Raw genomic sequence first — 15,301 nt, forward strand, 5'->3', positions numbered from 1 at the left:
TAGAAAAAGTGATCATAATCTAACAAATTTGGTATTTGGCCAAGGAGAAAGGAAATTATAAAGAATAATTGTAGCTGAAACTTTTATCTTCAACAATAAGCAGAAATGTTGCATAAGGAGTTGTACACAATCAAAAAGATATGAATAATTTTTCATTTAAAAAGGGGAAAAATGTATTAGTCTCAATGTTTTATCCATAAATAGCATTCTCTCAAAATAAATTGTGTTCTGTTCACTAATGGAGAGGACAAAGAAATACATGCAAATATAAAATTTGAAAAACAAAAGAGTTTAAGTATTGGAAAATAAAATGAAACAAATCAGGCAAAGTAAATTATTTTGAATTGAGAAGTACTATTCTACTAAAATACATTGAGCTATAATCCAAGGCAGAATATCTTGAGACACTCCCTCATTTTTACAGTGATCAGCTAGGAGCAGATAATAATGGATTTGAAGACCATCATACTCACAGGGATAGAGCTTTATTGACTACATGTATTCCAGAGGTACTGTGCTAGGGAATGTGGACATAGATAAAACTTGGAACCTTCAAGATCTTTAGGCAGCAGGTGCCAGTCTCCCCAGTCCATTCTCAAGGAGACTGAGATCATGGATATTAAATAACTTGTCTAAATTCACACAGCCAGTAAATATGTCAAAATGAACACTAAATAGAAATTGAATTATGATCTGCCAAACCTTAGGAATTGACTGAAATGACCCCGAAGCCATTAGCAAGAACTATTTTGCGTATATGCACAGACAACATCCATTTACAATCAGTAATAGCACGTTATTAATTTTCCTAAAAAGTCTGCTTACCTTAAAAGTTCTGTGATTAATTTCAAACAAATTTTCCAGTCCAGGTATGGCTACATGGCCTTTTATCCTACCTGCCGTAATATGATCAATCTCCAAACTATTGCTCTGGAGTCTAAAAATTGTAGCACTAATATGCATATTGCCAACAGAAAGTACAGAAACAGAGATCTAGGAATCAGAACAGACTAGGGAAGTCAGTTTTCCATCCCTCCAAGCGGATGTTTACTTCTCTTCACTGAAGCTCTTATAGTCACTGTTTAAACTCCCCCCATAGCAAGAAATACACCTCCATCAGTGCATGAAGTATTCCTTCCATTTCCTAAGAGATATATTTTTAAAAAACAAAAACCAAAACCCCAAAATACCAATTTGAAGAGATACATGCACCCCAATGTTCACAGCAACATTATTCACATTAGCCAAGATATGGAAGCAACCTAAGTGTCTATCAACAGGTGAATGGGTAAAGAAGCTACACACACACACACACACACACACACACACAGAATGGAATATTACTCAGCCATAAAAAAGAATGAAATTTTGCGATTTGCAACAACATGGATGGACTTGGAGGGCATTATGCTAAGTGAAATATGTCAGACAGAGAAAGACAAATACTGTATGATATCACTTATATGTGAAATCTAAAAAAATACAACAAACAAGTGAATATAACAAAAAAGAAGCAGACTCATAGACTCATAGATATAAAGAACAAACTAGTGGTTACCAGTGGGGAGCGGGGAAGGGCAATATAGGGGTGGAGGAATTAAGAGGTACAAACTATTAGATATAAAATAAGCTACAAGGATATATAGTATAACATGGGGAATATAGCCAATATTTTATAATAACTATAAATGTAGTATAACATTTAAAAATTGTGAATCACTATATTGTGTACCAGCAACTTATATAATATTACTGTACATCAACTATACTTCAATTAAAAAACAATGCTACAAAACAGATCTACTGTATAACAGGGGACCATTGTAGATAACACTGTATAGTAAAATTAAAATTTGCTGATAGTAGAACTTAAATGTTCTCAACAAAATAAGGGATAAATATATGAAGTGATGGATGTGTTAATTAACCGGATGGTGGGAATCCCTTCATGTATACATATATCAAATCACTATGATGTACACTATAAATATATTACAATTTTGTCACTTCTACCCCAGTAAAGCTGAAAAACTAAAAATGCAAACAAACAGCTAAAAAAACCAAACCCACACACAGTGGTTGTAACCATGTGCTTGGTGACCACAAGAGGTCGTCACACAGGTGGCAGCAGCAACACCACATGGGGGGCAGCATGGCAGTCCTTCTGGCCTGTGGCTCTGTCTCTAAGGACTTACAGCCCGGAGGGCCGGGGCACAATTCATCCTGATGTTCACAGTGCACCCAGACTCAGTATAGGGACGCATCTACCATTAAACAGACACACACACACACACACACACACACACACACACACACACACACACACACACACCCTCAAGTAAGCAAATAACTTCTTATTGCTTGCTCTACAGAGAAGTGAAATAATTTAGCAAAGCGATTGAACAGATTATTAAAGACGGGGCTCAAAATAACCCGTCTTTGAGTCAAAGGCAGACTTTTTCAGCTTGATTGCGCAGAGAATCACCCCATGTCTGTGCTCTGCTTTGTTAGCAGAGATAGTTCCTGAAATTGATGTGCTTTTTGTTCATACACCAAAGAAGTAAAGGTCGCCCTGGCAAACACCTACTGCTTCTCCTGGAGTAAACCCTGTGCGCTGCCACTGCCTCAGGAGCGCCAGGACTGAACTGTCTACACCATCTGGAACCAATGGGCTCGCTTCCAGCTGAGTTCACGCAGCTCTTCATCTCATCTAAGTGGAGAAGCTGAGTGTCTCAGCGAGTGCTGCTTTGGACGGAGCAATAGGCGGTGTAATCTGTCCTTTGTGTATACACGAAATACTTTGGCCAAAGGCATTTCCCCTGTGCCCAGTGTAATCATTTCTCATTTTTTCCCAGCGGGGTTGCTTGAATTTTCAGGCTGTCCCTGGCCATCCCTCTCCTAGGAGATTACATTGCTATGGGGCTTCAGAATTTCTGAAATGCTTTGATCTTTCAGAATCCACGGCATGATACTAACTGGAAAGCAATGTTGCCTGGATTAGTACAAAAGGAACCACAACGGAATGGTGAACTGTCGAGAAGGAAACACTGATTCTGATTCTCATGATTTTCCTCAACATTTTGAAACAGTGATACTTTCCTTATCTTGGACGTCCAGTCAGTATCGAGATGAGGAGGTGCTGCATCCATGGCCCTGCCTCCAGGTCCCTTGGTTCGAATCCAGTTCTGTGGCTTCGGGCCCGTCTTTTCTCTTTGTCCCTCGTTTGTCTCTTCTGTAAAATGGGACAGTGTTAATATCTATCTCATAGGGAGGCTCTGAAGACTAAAAAGGCATTTAAGGTAAACCATTCTGAACAATGACTGGTTAAAATAATACGCACTCTACTGATGTTCATTAATATTAGGGAAGCTCATTTTTTCTTGTTTTTTCATATGATGCTATTCTAGAAAGACTTCATCTGCACTGATTTCCAATATACATCCTTCAACTAAAAAAGTAAGGGAGTGAGAAATCGAATTCTTTTTTAAACAGTCAGCTGTTTTATCTTTTTAAAATTTGTCTCTCTACATCCAGTGACATAGGTGTTTTTAGTCCCATTTCTACATAAAGCAACTAAAGAATATGCAACTCATGAGAGATACTGTTTGCTGTATAAGGTTAAACAGTATAAAAACACTATATAAAGGGAGCCATACTTCTGCAATTCCAGAGGAAAAAACTCAGAAGTTGTAATGTGTGTTGGTCAAAATTAAATTAAAAGAATATTACTGATCATCCATTTTACTACCAGAAACACATTACATTTGCCCATTTTTAATAAAAAAATGAAATAAATACAAATTTAAAAATTAAACTATTCAAAATAATTGACTTTAGAATCTTGTGACTTTCACCAGTGAAAATTTGGAGATTTTTTAAAAACACAGGTGTTTCCCATTTTAAAAAGGTAAAATTTAAGATCAGCACATAAGGCAAAAATAGTTCAGAGTCAAAAGTACTTTTTGCAAAGCCATTAAGTGACCCCTAAAACATAGGCAGAATATCTCATTTTAGGGCATTCCATTCTGTGAAGTACTCTTTTGGGATGCTGAAGTTTGAGCTGGTGAGAGGGATAAAGAGAAATTCTACACGTGGATAATTGGCCATTCAAACCATTGTGCCTTTAGGATAGCATTGAGATTTTGAGTCATGATTATAAGTGGTTGTGAAATCTAAGATGTTTCTTCCTGCCATGAGGATAAAACTTATAATATCGTCTGAATAATTCATACAAGGTAACAGATTTGCTTGTTTTTTAGAAAGCATTAACAGAGATGCTAATACTACTTTGGAATTAAGGGCATTATATTCTACATTCTGGGCATATATTAAATGCTCATAAGATAGATTCATTTTTTTTCCTCACATCTCATGCGTGTTTGCATTTATTCATCCATTTAATGTAAGCTTAACGTTTCCAAAGAATTTTTGTTTTAAAATTGTTATTTGAGTTTCAATCTGCTAATTTTACTTTGTTAATGCTTGATATTTATTTAACAATAGTAAATGTTTCCTTTTAAATTGTGTGTCTACTTGACAGGCAATGGACTGTATTTAGATTTCAGAGCTAATATTGCATTGTTATTACTGTTTCATGATTCTACGCTATGCTTTGATGAGACCCACATGATTTGGGTCTAGGGACATGCCTCCTGCTTGTTGTGGCTCTTCAGGAAATTTCATGTTTTATTTGCCAGCATCCATTTGTGCTGGCTCAGCTTCTGGGGGGACAGGTGGCTGATTGAAGTGGCAATTAGCTGATGGCAGCGCTGGTGGAGGTTGTGCACGACTATTTTATGGCCACATCTGAATGCAGACACCAAGCGTGTGCCAAACAAAGTCTGACTGAAGACTTCATGAAGATCTAGAAATGAGTTTTTCAAAACTCTGATGCTTACAAATAAATGGAATTCACACATCGTGCACACATTTTTACAGCATGCTTTACCAAAAAATGTGATCTTTAAAAGATTTTTGGAATATTTTATCATGCTTTTAGAAAAAAAAACATTTTAGTGTATTTAAAATGCATTTTATTCCTGGAATCACCAAGTATTGAGTACCTACTGGCTACCAGATCCTGTATTAGCAGCTAAGGAGCCACAGGTTAACTGGGGATGGTTTCTTCCTCCAAATCTGTCTCAATTTAGTGGAAGTGTATTAGGAAAATCTAAAAACTAAAAATCAAATTATTTCAAGAGAGCAAACATAAATAAAAGCTATGCGGCCAGTCAAATCAGAGACGTTATCCATGAGTGCAAATGTCTGCAGTGTTCTGAGCTCTGTGGTTGCCCTCATTCCCTAGCATCTGTATCGCGCTTAACACCACATCCTTCTGAGGCAGCACACTTATTTTATATAAGATCAAAAAATGCTTTGTTTTCAACAACTAATCCTAGGTAAACAGTTTTGCCCATGATGTAAGGAATGTACTCTAATTGTGCTTCTTTTGTAAAACAGCATCTGGGAATTTCCTGCCATATGTAAACTGATGACTATTACGAACACTAGAGTTTTTACTGGCGTATTCCTGAGCTGGAGTAAAGGTGGAGTAAAGTTCAAGAACCAATCTATATGGATTTTGACTCTAATATGTACAGTGAGTTGTGTGAGACCACCACAACTTTCTCCAGTACCTTCTAGTTCTAGTCCCATAGACAAAACTAAGAGGGGCTATGAGGCTTGCATTTGATTCCCAAGTTCTTGAGGTAATACAATGCGAAATAGTTCTTCAGTGTGTGGTTGGAGGCATTTATTCAAAGGGAGGATATTTGGGGAAGACTCTTAGGTTTTGGACAATGCTAGAAATATAGAGAAACTTCGAGTGGACGCCAGAGGGGAAAAGCCTGGCAGAAAAGAAAGGAGGGGAACAAAAAGATGCTTCAATATGGAGAGGCTGGTAAATTTTACTATTGAAAATAATTGTTCAGATGAAACAGATTTTTTATTTCCTTTTGTTTATTGAGAACTAAACTGAGCAACATGCTCAATTTTCAAGAAAGTATTACATTGGTTGGTGTAAAAATCTTTCAAAACTATGTTAACTATTAGTTCAAAACACTAACAAATGTTTCTCTTTTTTCACAAAAAGCATAAAGAACATAACCATCTTTGCGGTAATTTGGCTCCGCCCTTGTTTGGAAGCAGATAGTTAAATATGCTATTTTTAATAGTACTTCCTGTCACATGACTCTTGCCTGAAGTTGGACTGGAGATTGACAATATTGACCATCAACTACTCTGATGCTCTGATAAGAAAAATACTAATTGTGATTCATGATTCCAACAGAGTTTCTAAAAAGAAGCCCATTTAGGGCTTCCCTGGTGGTGCAGTGGTTGAGGGTCCGCCTGCCGATGCAGGGGACCTGGGTTCGTGCCCCGGTCCGGGGGGATCCCACATGCCGCGGAGCAGCTGGGCCCGTGAGCCATGGCCGCTGAGCCTGCGCGTCCGGAGCCTGTGCTCCACAACGAGAGAGGCCACAACAGTGAGCGGCCCGCGTACCGAAAAAAAACAAAAGGAAGCCCATTTAAATACAAGCGTTATCAATTCATAACAAACAGGATGAGGCATGGAATTGGAGATGATATATATTAAATTATGTATTAGACATTATGTCCAAATTTCACATGATTTTATGTGCTGTGGCATTTAATCGGCTATGGAAAGCCTGCCAGTGTGTTGATTTTCTCAATGAATCAACTACAAAATGAACAGTTAAATTGTTTCATTACTTTCTTGTCAAAACATGATAGTGGCTTTCTCCACACAGTACAGATTTTTAAAACTCATACTTGGTTCATTATAAAGATAGTTTAAAATAGGATGACTACAGAAATTTACATTTAAAAAATATGGTGTATGACTTGAATATTGAGTCACAAGTCAAGAAAAGGTCAGGACAATTAAAGATGGAATTTGCCACTGGAAACAGGAGCAAATGTTGGACTTTTCCTCCAATCTCACAATTCAGTGACTGAATTTTAATTAGAGTTTCAAGATTTCATCCATGGCCAGAACCAGCAGGCTATTCCAGGGAAGCCAGAGAATAGTATTTCCTTACAGTAAAAGAGAAATTTAAAATGAAAATTGATTTCTAATGAAAAAAATATTAAATTATGTATTAGCCATTATGTCCAAATTTCACATGATTTTATGTGCTGTGGCATTTTTAACTCACACAGAGAAAATTAAGAACTTGGTAAGACTTGTGTCAGTTTTACTTGAAAAACAAGGCACACTTTGATTTCAATGTCTGTTTTCTAGGCATAATAACACAAGAGACATTTAAATTGTTTTTAAGTATTGATATGTAAATAGATGAAGTAGGAACATAGATATGCTTTGCCCAGATTACTAAGGTTGTAATTGTATTAGAAGCTCACGATAAAAACTCTTAAAGAATAAAAAAATGGAAATCTAAAAAATGCCATAGTTGAAATACCTAGATCTAGTATGGTGAATCTTTATTTTTGTGTAAAGTTCCCAGCTATCAAATAATCCTCTATGATAATCTTATTAACAAATGTGAAGTTCATACTTTCTACATTTTTCCTATAAATGTGGAATAAAAAGGTGTTCTTGCCTTAAAAGAATGTATAAACTAATAGAAAAAAATCAAGATTAAAAGTTTTTAAAATTATATGTTCTTAGTGAGTTTACTAATGTCAATGTGTACTATTCTCAACATCTCTTCTTATGGAATATTTTCCTGGCTGCAGTCCATGAAAAATTATTGCTCAATTGAAATTAAACATGATTAACCATGTAATTTATTTGTTTATTCCATTTGCTTATGTATTTGAAAAATATATATTGAGCACTGAAAATGTGTCTTGCATTTGTTCTAGATTCTCTCATTGACTCCAAATGTCTTAATTGGGCTTCTACTATAAAAATGGTAAGACTATTTTTTACTATCTGTATCATTAACATATAAAAATTTTTAAACCTAATTAGTATATCAGTTTTGTTGTAATGTGAATATACATGTTTTATGTGCCCATCCATATTATGAAGGAGTTCAACATACCTTAAATAGCAATATTCAAATTGCAAATTCTAATATGGGATTACATGCGATTGCGGAATTAACATAAAGCCCAAAAGATAAACGCTTTTTAACTACAGTTCATTCTGAAAATATAGTATTGAAATATCTTGATCAACCAGAGTAAAGATAAGGAAAACAAGATGTCTAAACACCAACAGAGCAAATTCAGTGGGAGCTGTTTTAGATTCAGTTTGAAACCTGTGACTTCAATGAAGCAGAAACATTTGTCCTGAGAAACAGGAAGATGAATGGAATAATTGGATTGAAACATACTTTTTTTTTCATTCTCTCTAATATGTTCTCTCATTACAACTGAAATAAAATATGAAAATAAATTTCTCATGCAATATACAATAGAAGAGTATGTGTCTGTGACTGATACGTGAAAGAATGAAATTTCTACATAAATGTGAAATAAAACCTAGAAGAAAAAAGCAGTAGCTATCATATTTACATGTAAGGAATGCTTTCCCAGTTCTTTACATAAAGTATCTTATCCAACAAGAAAAACCTATGTGACGTGTTTACATTCATGCACTGAGCAAAACTCAGTACCATTTCTTTGGTGTTCCTGCCAAAAGCCTATACGTAAATTGAATCTAACCACGAGAAAACATCAGATAAACCCAAATTGAGGGGCGTGTTACAAATAAGTGCCTAATATCCTTGTAAAACATCAGTATATTGAAATATATAAAGACTTGGCAACTTTTCCAAATTAAGTGGTGCATGAGACGTGACAACTGAATGAAACCAATCATCTTGGATTTTATTTGTTTATAAAGGAATTTACAGGGACAATTAGCCAAAGCTGGACTAGTCTGTGTATTAGTAGTATTACTGTATCAATGCTAATTTCCTGAATTTGATGACTATACTGTGGTTTTGAGAAAGAATCTCTTGTGTTCAGGTGATATATAGTGAATTATTTAGGGAAGAAGGATCATCATATATGCCACTTCCTCTTAGACAGTTCAGAAAAATAATATGCACACATATGTGTAGAGAGAGAAGGGGAAATGGATGAAATAATTGTAGTAATATGTTAACATTTGGAGACTTGGAGTGAAAGGTGTTTGGAAATTCTTTGTACTATTCTTTTTTTGTTTGTTTGTTTGTTTGTAATTCTTTGTACTCTTCTTAAAATGTTTCTATAAGTCTGAAATTAAATGTATATATTATAGTATTTAAGGTGTCATTGAATATAAATAACTAAAAATCATGACTGTCTGCAATGTGGTGAGAAATCATTGTTCTTAAAATTCATGCTGGTCAAGTTCAAGTGGAACAACTGACAGAAAAACTCAGTGTTATAAACCTAGTATGCCAATTGCATTATAATCACTACTGATACACATGTCTTAAGACCTTGCTAATCACTTCTACAAGGTTCATCCTTTCTTTCCTGAAATCTCAAGGGTGGGGGAACATATTAAAAGAAATACTCCTGATAATATATTACTACTAATAATAACACATTTTACTGACTATGTACTAAAATAAGAGATGTGTCAAATGTTTTATATGTCATTTAATCTTCAAATGTCTCTAAGAGCAACTACTACGACTATCCCCCTTGTATGGATAAGAAACTGAGTCTCAGAGATTTTGAACAATTTTCAAATCTACTTCGTAAACTGTGGTATGAGAAAGGAATCCAGCACTTCTGTTCCCAAACTCGCACTCACTGCTCCTGTAACTACTTCCAGTGAGAAGTTCATCCTGGTTCTTTCTCACTTGAGATATACTTCTATTTTCTGAATGTTTAACTGCTTCTTCTGATATAGTTACTGCTTAAATTAGTAGTATTAATTATTCCTTACATTTCCACACTGAGATTTTATTTCAAAATCTGACAAATCCTTTAGAGTCCTGTGAAGCGTATAGTTTTTTTCTCTTTATTTAACTGCAGCTAATTTTTACTTAAAATTTTTGTACGGCTCCTATCCATCTTTGTTCTAGTTTCTTTTAAACTCTATATATCAACCTTTCCATATTCCTGTCCCCCGCCCACCCCCCTCACCAAAAAGCCTGTGATTATTAAGAAATAGTGTAAAAATGTTACTGAGAGAAGAGCTATACAGAATTGGTCAAAGTTTATTCAGTCATTATTCATTTTTTTTCAAGTGTTTACATCACCTTTTTTTTGTAGTAAAATTTTAAAAGCATAAAATGCACCCATTTAAGGGTAGAGTTCAATGAGTATTTTAAAAAGACTATTTTCTAGAACAGTTTTAGCAGAAAAACTGTACAGAAAACAAAATGAGTTCCCATATAATCTCCCCCATCCCTGACAAAGTGTCTCTGATTATTACATCTTGTATGAGTGCAGTGCCTTTGCTAAAACTGAGGAAGTAATACTGATACTTTTTCATTGACCAAAGTCCATAAATAGTTAAGGTTCACTTTTTGTGTCGTAGAGTTGTAGGAGTTTTGACAAATGCCATATATCTTCCTTTATAGCATCATACAGGATAGATTTACTCCCCTAAAGCTGCCTCTGTTTAGCCTACTCATCCCTTCTTCCCCCAGCCCCTGACAACCCCTAATCTTCATGGTTACGCCTTTTCAGATTGTCATATAGTTGGAATCCTACCACATATGGATCTTCATACTGTATTCTTAGACTAGCAATGTGGATTTAAGGTTTTTCTGTGTCTTCTCATGCCTTGATAGCTCATTTATTTTATTACTGAATAATATTCCATTGTATAGATGTACCACATTCTGTTTATCCAACTACCCATTCACGAACATCTTATTTGCTTCCAATTTTTTAATTATAAAGCTGTTATAAATGAATAAAGCTGTTTTCAGTTCCATTTATTTCTGCTGTAATTTTTCTTCATTTTTCTTCTGCTTGTGTTGTATTTAGTTTGCTCTTCTATTTCTAGTTTCCTAAGGTAGAAGCTTAGATTATTGAATTTTAGATCTTCTTTTCTAATGTATGCACACAATGCCATAAATTTCCTTCTAAGTTCTGCTTTTTTGCTGTATCCCATATATTTTCATAAGCTGTATTTTCAATTACGTTTAATTCAGAACATTACAAATTTCTCTTGGGATTTCTTCTTTGACCCATGTGTTATTTACAAATGTGTTTTTTAATCTCCAAATGTTTTGGTATTCTCTAGCTATCTTTTTGTCACTGTTTTCTAGTTTAATTCCACATTGGTCTGAGAACATTCTTTGTATAATTAATACTCTTCTAATTTGTTAAGGCCTGTTTTATAGTCTAGTATCTGGTCTATTTTGGTACATGTTCCATGTGAGTTTTGGAAGAATATGTCATCTGCTATTGCTGGATGAAGTATTCTAACAATGTTGATTAGAACCAGTTGATTCATGGTGGTGTTGAGTTCAGCTATGTCCTCACTGATATGCTGGCTGCCGGAGTTGCCGATTACTGACAGAGGGGTATCGAGGTCTCCACTTAGGAGAGTGGATTCCTGTATTTCTTCTTGCAGTTCAATCAGTTTTTGCCTCACGTATTTTGACGTCTCTCAAATGCACATACACGTTAATGATGGTTATGTCTTCTTAGAGAACTGACTCCTTGATCATTACGTAATTCCCATCTTTATCCCTGATAATTTTCCTTGCTCTGAAATCTGCTTTTCCTGGACATCAATTCATTTTTCCATTCATTCACTCATTGATTCATTTGCCTATTTATTTAAATAGTTCTGTCCTGGGCACAGAGCCCATGGCCAGGCCTCCTTCACTGGACTTTTGATTGGCTAGGCCGGGCAGCAGGGACTGAAACAAAGAGGAGCTGGATTTGAAATAGCTGAAAGTGACGTGTAAGTAGATTGGTAATGACAGAAATTATAATCACATATCCTCAATTGCATAATTTAAGTGGAAAACTTTTACGGTGACACTATAAACACTCATGTCCTCTCCCTGCCTCATGCCTTCAAAGGAATAAAAGAAGCTCAGAGCAGACCAGCCTCCAAACTGTGGGCATACTCTGTAAGGAACAAGGGAAATATGAGAAAAATGCTGAATTTACCAGCATGTAAACTCCACATCTACTTTATATTTCAATCAGAAAAAAACAAAGTAAAAATAATGTTCTTCTGGTTGTTTTGGTCATTGATAGTATGTATATATTAAATACACACAAAAAAACTTTTCGAAGGAGATTTGGAGCCACTTTAGAACCAAGAAAATGACTAGGGAACCAATGTCAGAATTGGTTTTATTTTTTAATTGAAATAATTACATTTGTCATTAATGCATTATTTATAAGAATTTGGAGACATCTGAATAATTGCTAATGAGTAAGCACTTAATTAGGTAAAATACTTTATATAAGTAAAATATCTAAACGGTGGTGTGAGTGGTTCCCTTCTAAAGAAAATGCTAATCATCCTCAGTTTATGAATGTTAAGGGTTAATATCTGAAATTGAAGGGAAGCATTGACAGATTATTAAAAATTTAAATAAATGAGCTTTAAAAGAATAATTTTTCTTGTAGTTTACATTTAATGATTCAAATCAACTAATGGAAACTCAATTGAAGTATTCATAAGGTAATGTACTTAATGAGAAAAATAAATCATATTCTTTGATCATACTGATGTCGTCATGAAAAAATAGGCCACTTTTGCTCTAAGACCTTTAACATGTCCTTGAATGATACTGAGAATGTGTCTCTGCTCACCTCTCTACAGGAAGCCACCTGGTGACAAGGTCACTGTGCCAGAGATGAAAGTACGGAGAATGGAATTCCCTGATGTTAATATAATATAAGTGACCCTGAAAGTTACCTAGTAGCCAAAAGCTTTGTACAAATTTGAAATAAGGGTTCATTATATACTTGTTTGCAAGGAGGAACCACCAGCTTTATCTTTGCAAATTTGACTCTAAATTACGAAGAGTTTAACCTGATGAAAGTAAGGCTCAGAAACACCTGGAATTTAAGAAGACAAGATTCTACGCATTGTCATCTGCAGAATAATTATTTGTATTACCAATGAATTTGCACACTTTAATTTTATGAAAGGATCTAATTATTTTCAGCTGTAGAAAAACTTTTAAGAAGCTTTTTATTAAAAAAAGATGAATACACGAACTGAAATGTTCACTCTAAAAATTCAAAGCACAAAACTTTTAAATTCATGTAATAATGCTGACATCCAAAGAAAAATGTAACATTATACATATTAAAAGTATAATAAAAATTGCATGATGAGATGAATCTATTCATAAAATTATAGTGCTCACTTACAATGCCCTCTTTAGGGAGTAAATTTATGTCACAGTATAAACCCCTCAGTTCTGAACCATTGCCCTGAAAATCTACCAGCATAAATACATATTTTGGCTTTGGTAGGTTTCCTTGAAATTCTTCTGTTATGAAAATGTTCTCAATGACACAAAGATGTAAAGGATAGCACACAGCTTAAAAGTGACACTTCAATAATAGTTTGTATAACATTTGTCCCACTTTTTGGAACTTCTTCTAAGGAAAGGCTTTAAACTGAGAGGGGACAAAACTATATGCATGACTATGTTTTTCAAAACCAGCTATATAAAAGAGTGAACTTCTATAAACAACCAAAATAAATAATAGTAGAAGAAAATTAGAAAAAATATAGTACATCCTCTGGAAGAAAAATGTTATGTTCTCATTCAAAATGATGGTTATGAAGAAATGTAGCATTGTGCAAATGTTTACACTATACCAATGATAGTTTTTAAAGAATTACAGTTACATTTTGCCTTCAATTACAATTATGTAAAACTTAAATTCATAGGAGAAAGGCTGGAATGAAATATACAAAATTATTAACCCAATTTTTGGTAGAATAGTAGAATTTTGATAATTTTAAACTTTTATTTTAACTAAAATATACATATATAATATTATATGAACATTATTTCACATATATGCATATACACTATATTATATTACACATATATTTTATTCCATAGTCTAAATGATGCTATAATTCAGAGCTTGGTAGACACAGAATCCCCTTTCTCTCAATCACACACAACATTTTCCTTTTGTGCCCCAGTCTCCATGCCATTATTCAATCTTGTGTATGTTTTTATGTATCTGCTGATTTTCACAATGAATCTTTAATCTCTCTTGAGGGTAAGGTTTAGGTTTTACTCATTTTCTAGGGCACACTTCTGCAGGGCTTTGCACAAGATGAGTACTCAATAAATACTTGTTAAACAAATAAACTGTGTCAAAACCATACATTAATATAAAATATTTTGATCAAAAAACTACAATCCTCTTAGTGAACACCCAGCATGTACTACATTTAAATTATCATCAAGTTTCAATCTCAGGCCAGTTTGTTTAGAAATGAAAATAATTAAATCAATAAATTGGAAAATGTGACCAATCCATGGTAACATAATATAAATCATGGTTATTTGCCCTATGCAGAACTAGTGATTACATTTTTTAACAGAGCTGTAAGGAATTTTTTAATTTAAAAACCATGAGAAAAAATTTTCACCTAGAGAGTATGGAGGAAGAAAAATGATAAATATTTGTGTTTTCATGCTGAACTACAAATCCATCTTGAGTGCATGTTAGAAAATGTGTTCCTTACACATGACTTAAATTACATGAGTCGCACAGTATTCTGACAACGCAACCCTGAGACATTTTAAAGCAATATAGTCACAAGATGAAAACAAATATGCGTAGCTGCCTATGTAAGAAAGATGTTTCACAGACTATTGCAATGATTAGACATTAAATGGATATCTAAAATATGTACCAGTCTACATAAATGGAAACAGTTCTACAAGAACAGATATATTTATGTCTTCATAAATGTTCATATAGCCTTTGCCTTCCCCTCCCTCAGGACACACAATGTGAATTACACAAGTAGCATAAGAGCCCAATAAGCAAAGCCAACATTCTTCAGATCTGAGTGTCATTAATCATGAGTGATCTCGGGTCGGTGAATATCTGGCTCCCACAATATGGGGATAATACGTTTCACCACCAGACAATGGAGTTTCTAAAGAAAAATAACCTCTCTGAAGAATACACAGACTACAAGAACACATAATGGAGCAGATGATAAGCAAACTGGCAAAAAATTCTAGATGACAAGATTTGTTAACATACAATATGAAAACATATATGTGTGTGTATGTGTGTGTATATATATATATATTTTAATAACAGAGAATCATAAAAAATTTTGATAAGTTTGGCAAAGAGAAGATACTTAACTGGTATTTTCCCTTGGTAGATCTCCCTGGGA

At 34.4% G+C, this 15,301-nt stretch overlaps 1 pseudogene; it reads right to left on the reverse strand.

Annotated features, from left to right (window-relative positions):
- The window catches only part of LOC115842302 (eukaryotic translation initiation factor 2A-like), a 134,985-nt pseudogene that overhangs the window by 107,095 nt on the left and 12,589 nt on the right, over positions 1 to 15,301 (reverse strand).

This window comes from Globicephala melas, chromosome 2 (assembly GCF_963455315.2).
Source record: "Globicephala melas chromosome 2, mGloMel1.2, whole genome shotgun sequence".
Classification (NCBI taxonomy): domain Eukaryota; kingdom Metazoa; phylum Chordata; class Mammalia; order Artiodactyla; family Delphinidae; genus Globicephala; species Globicephala melas.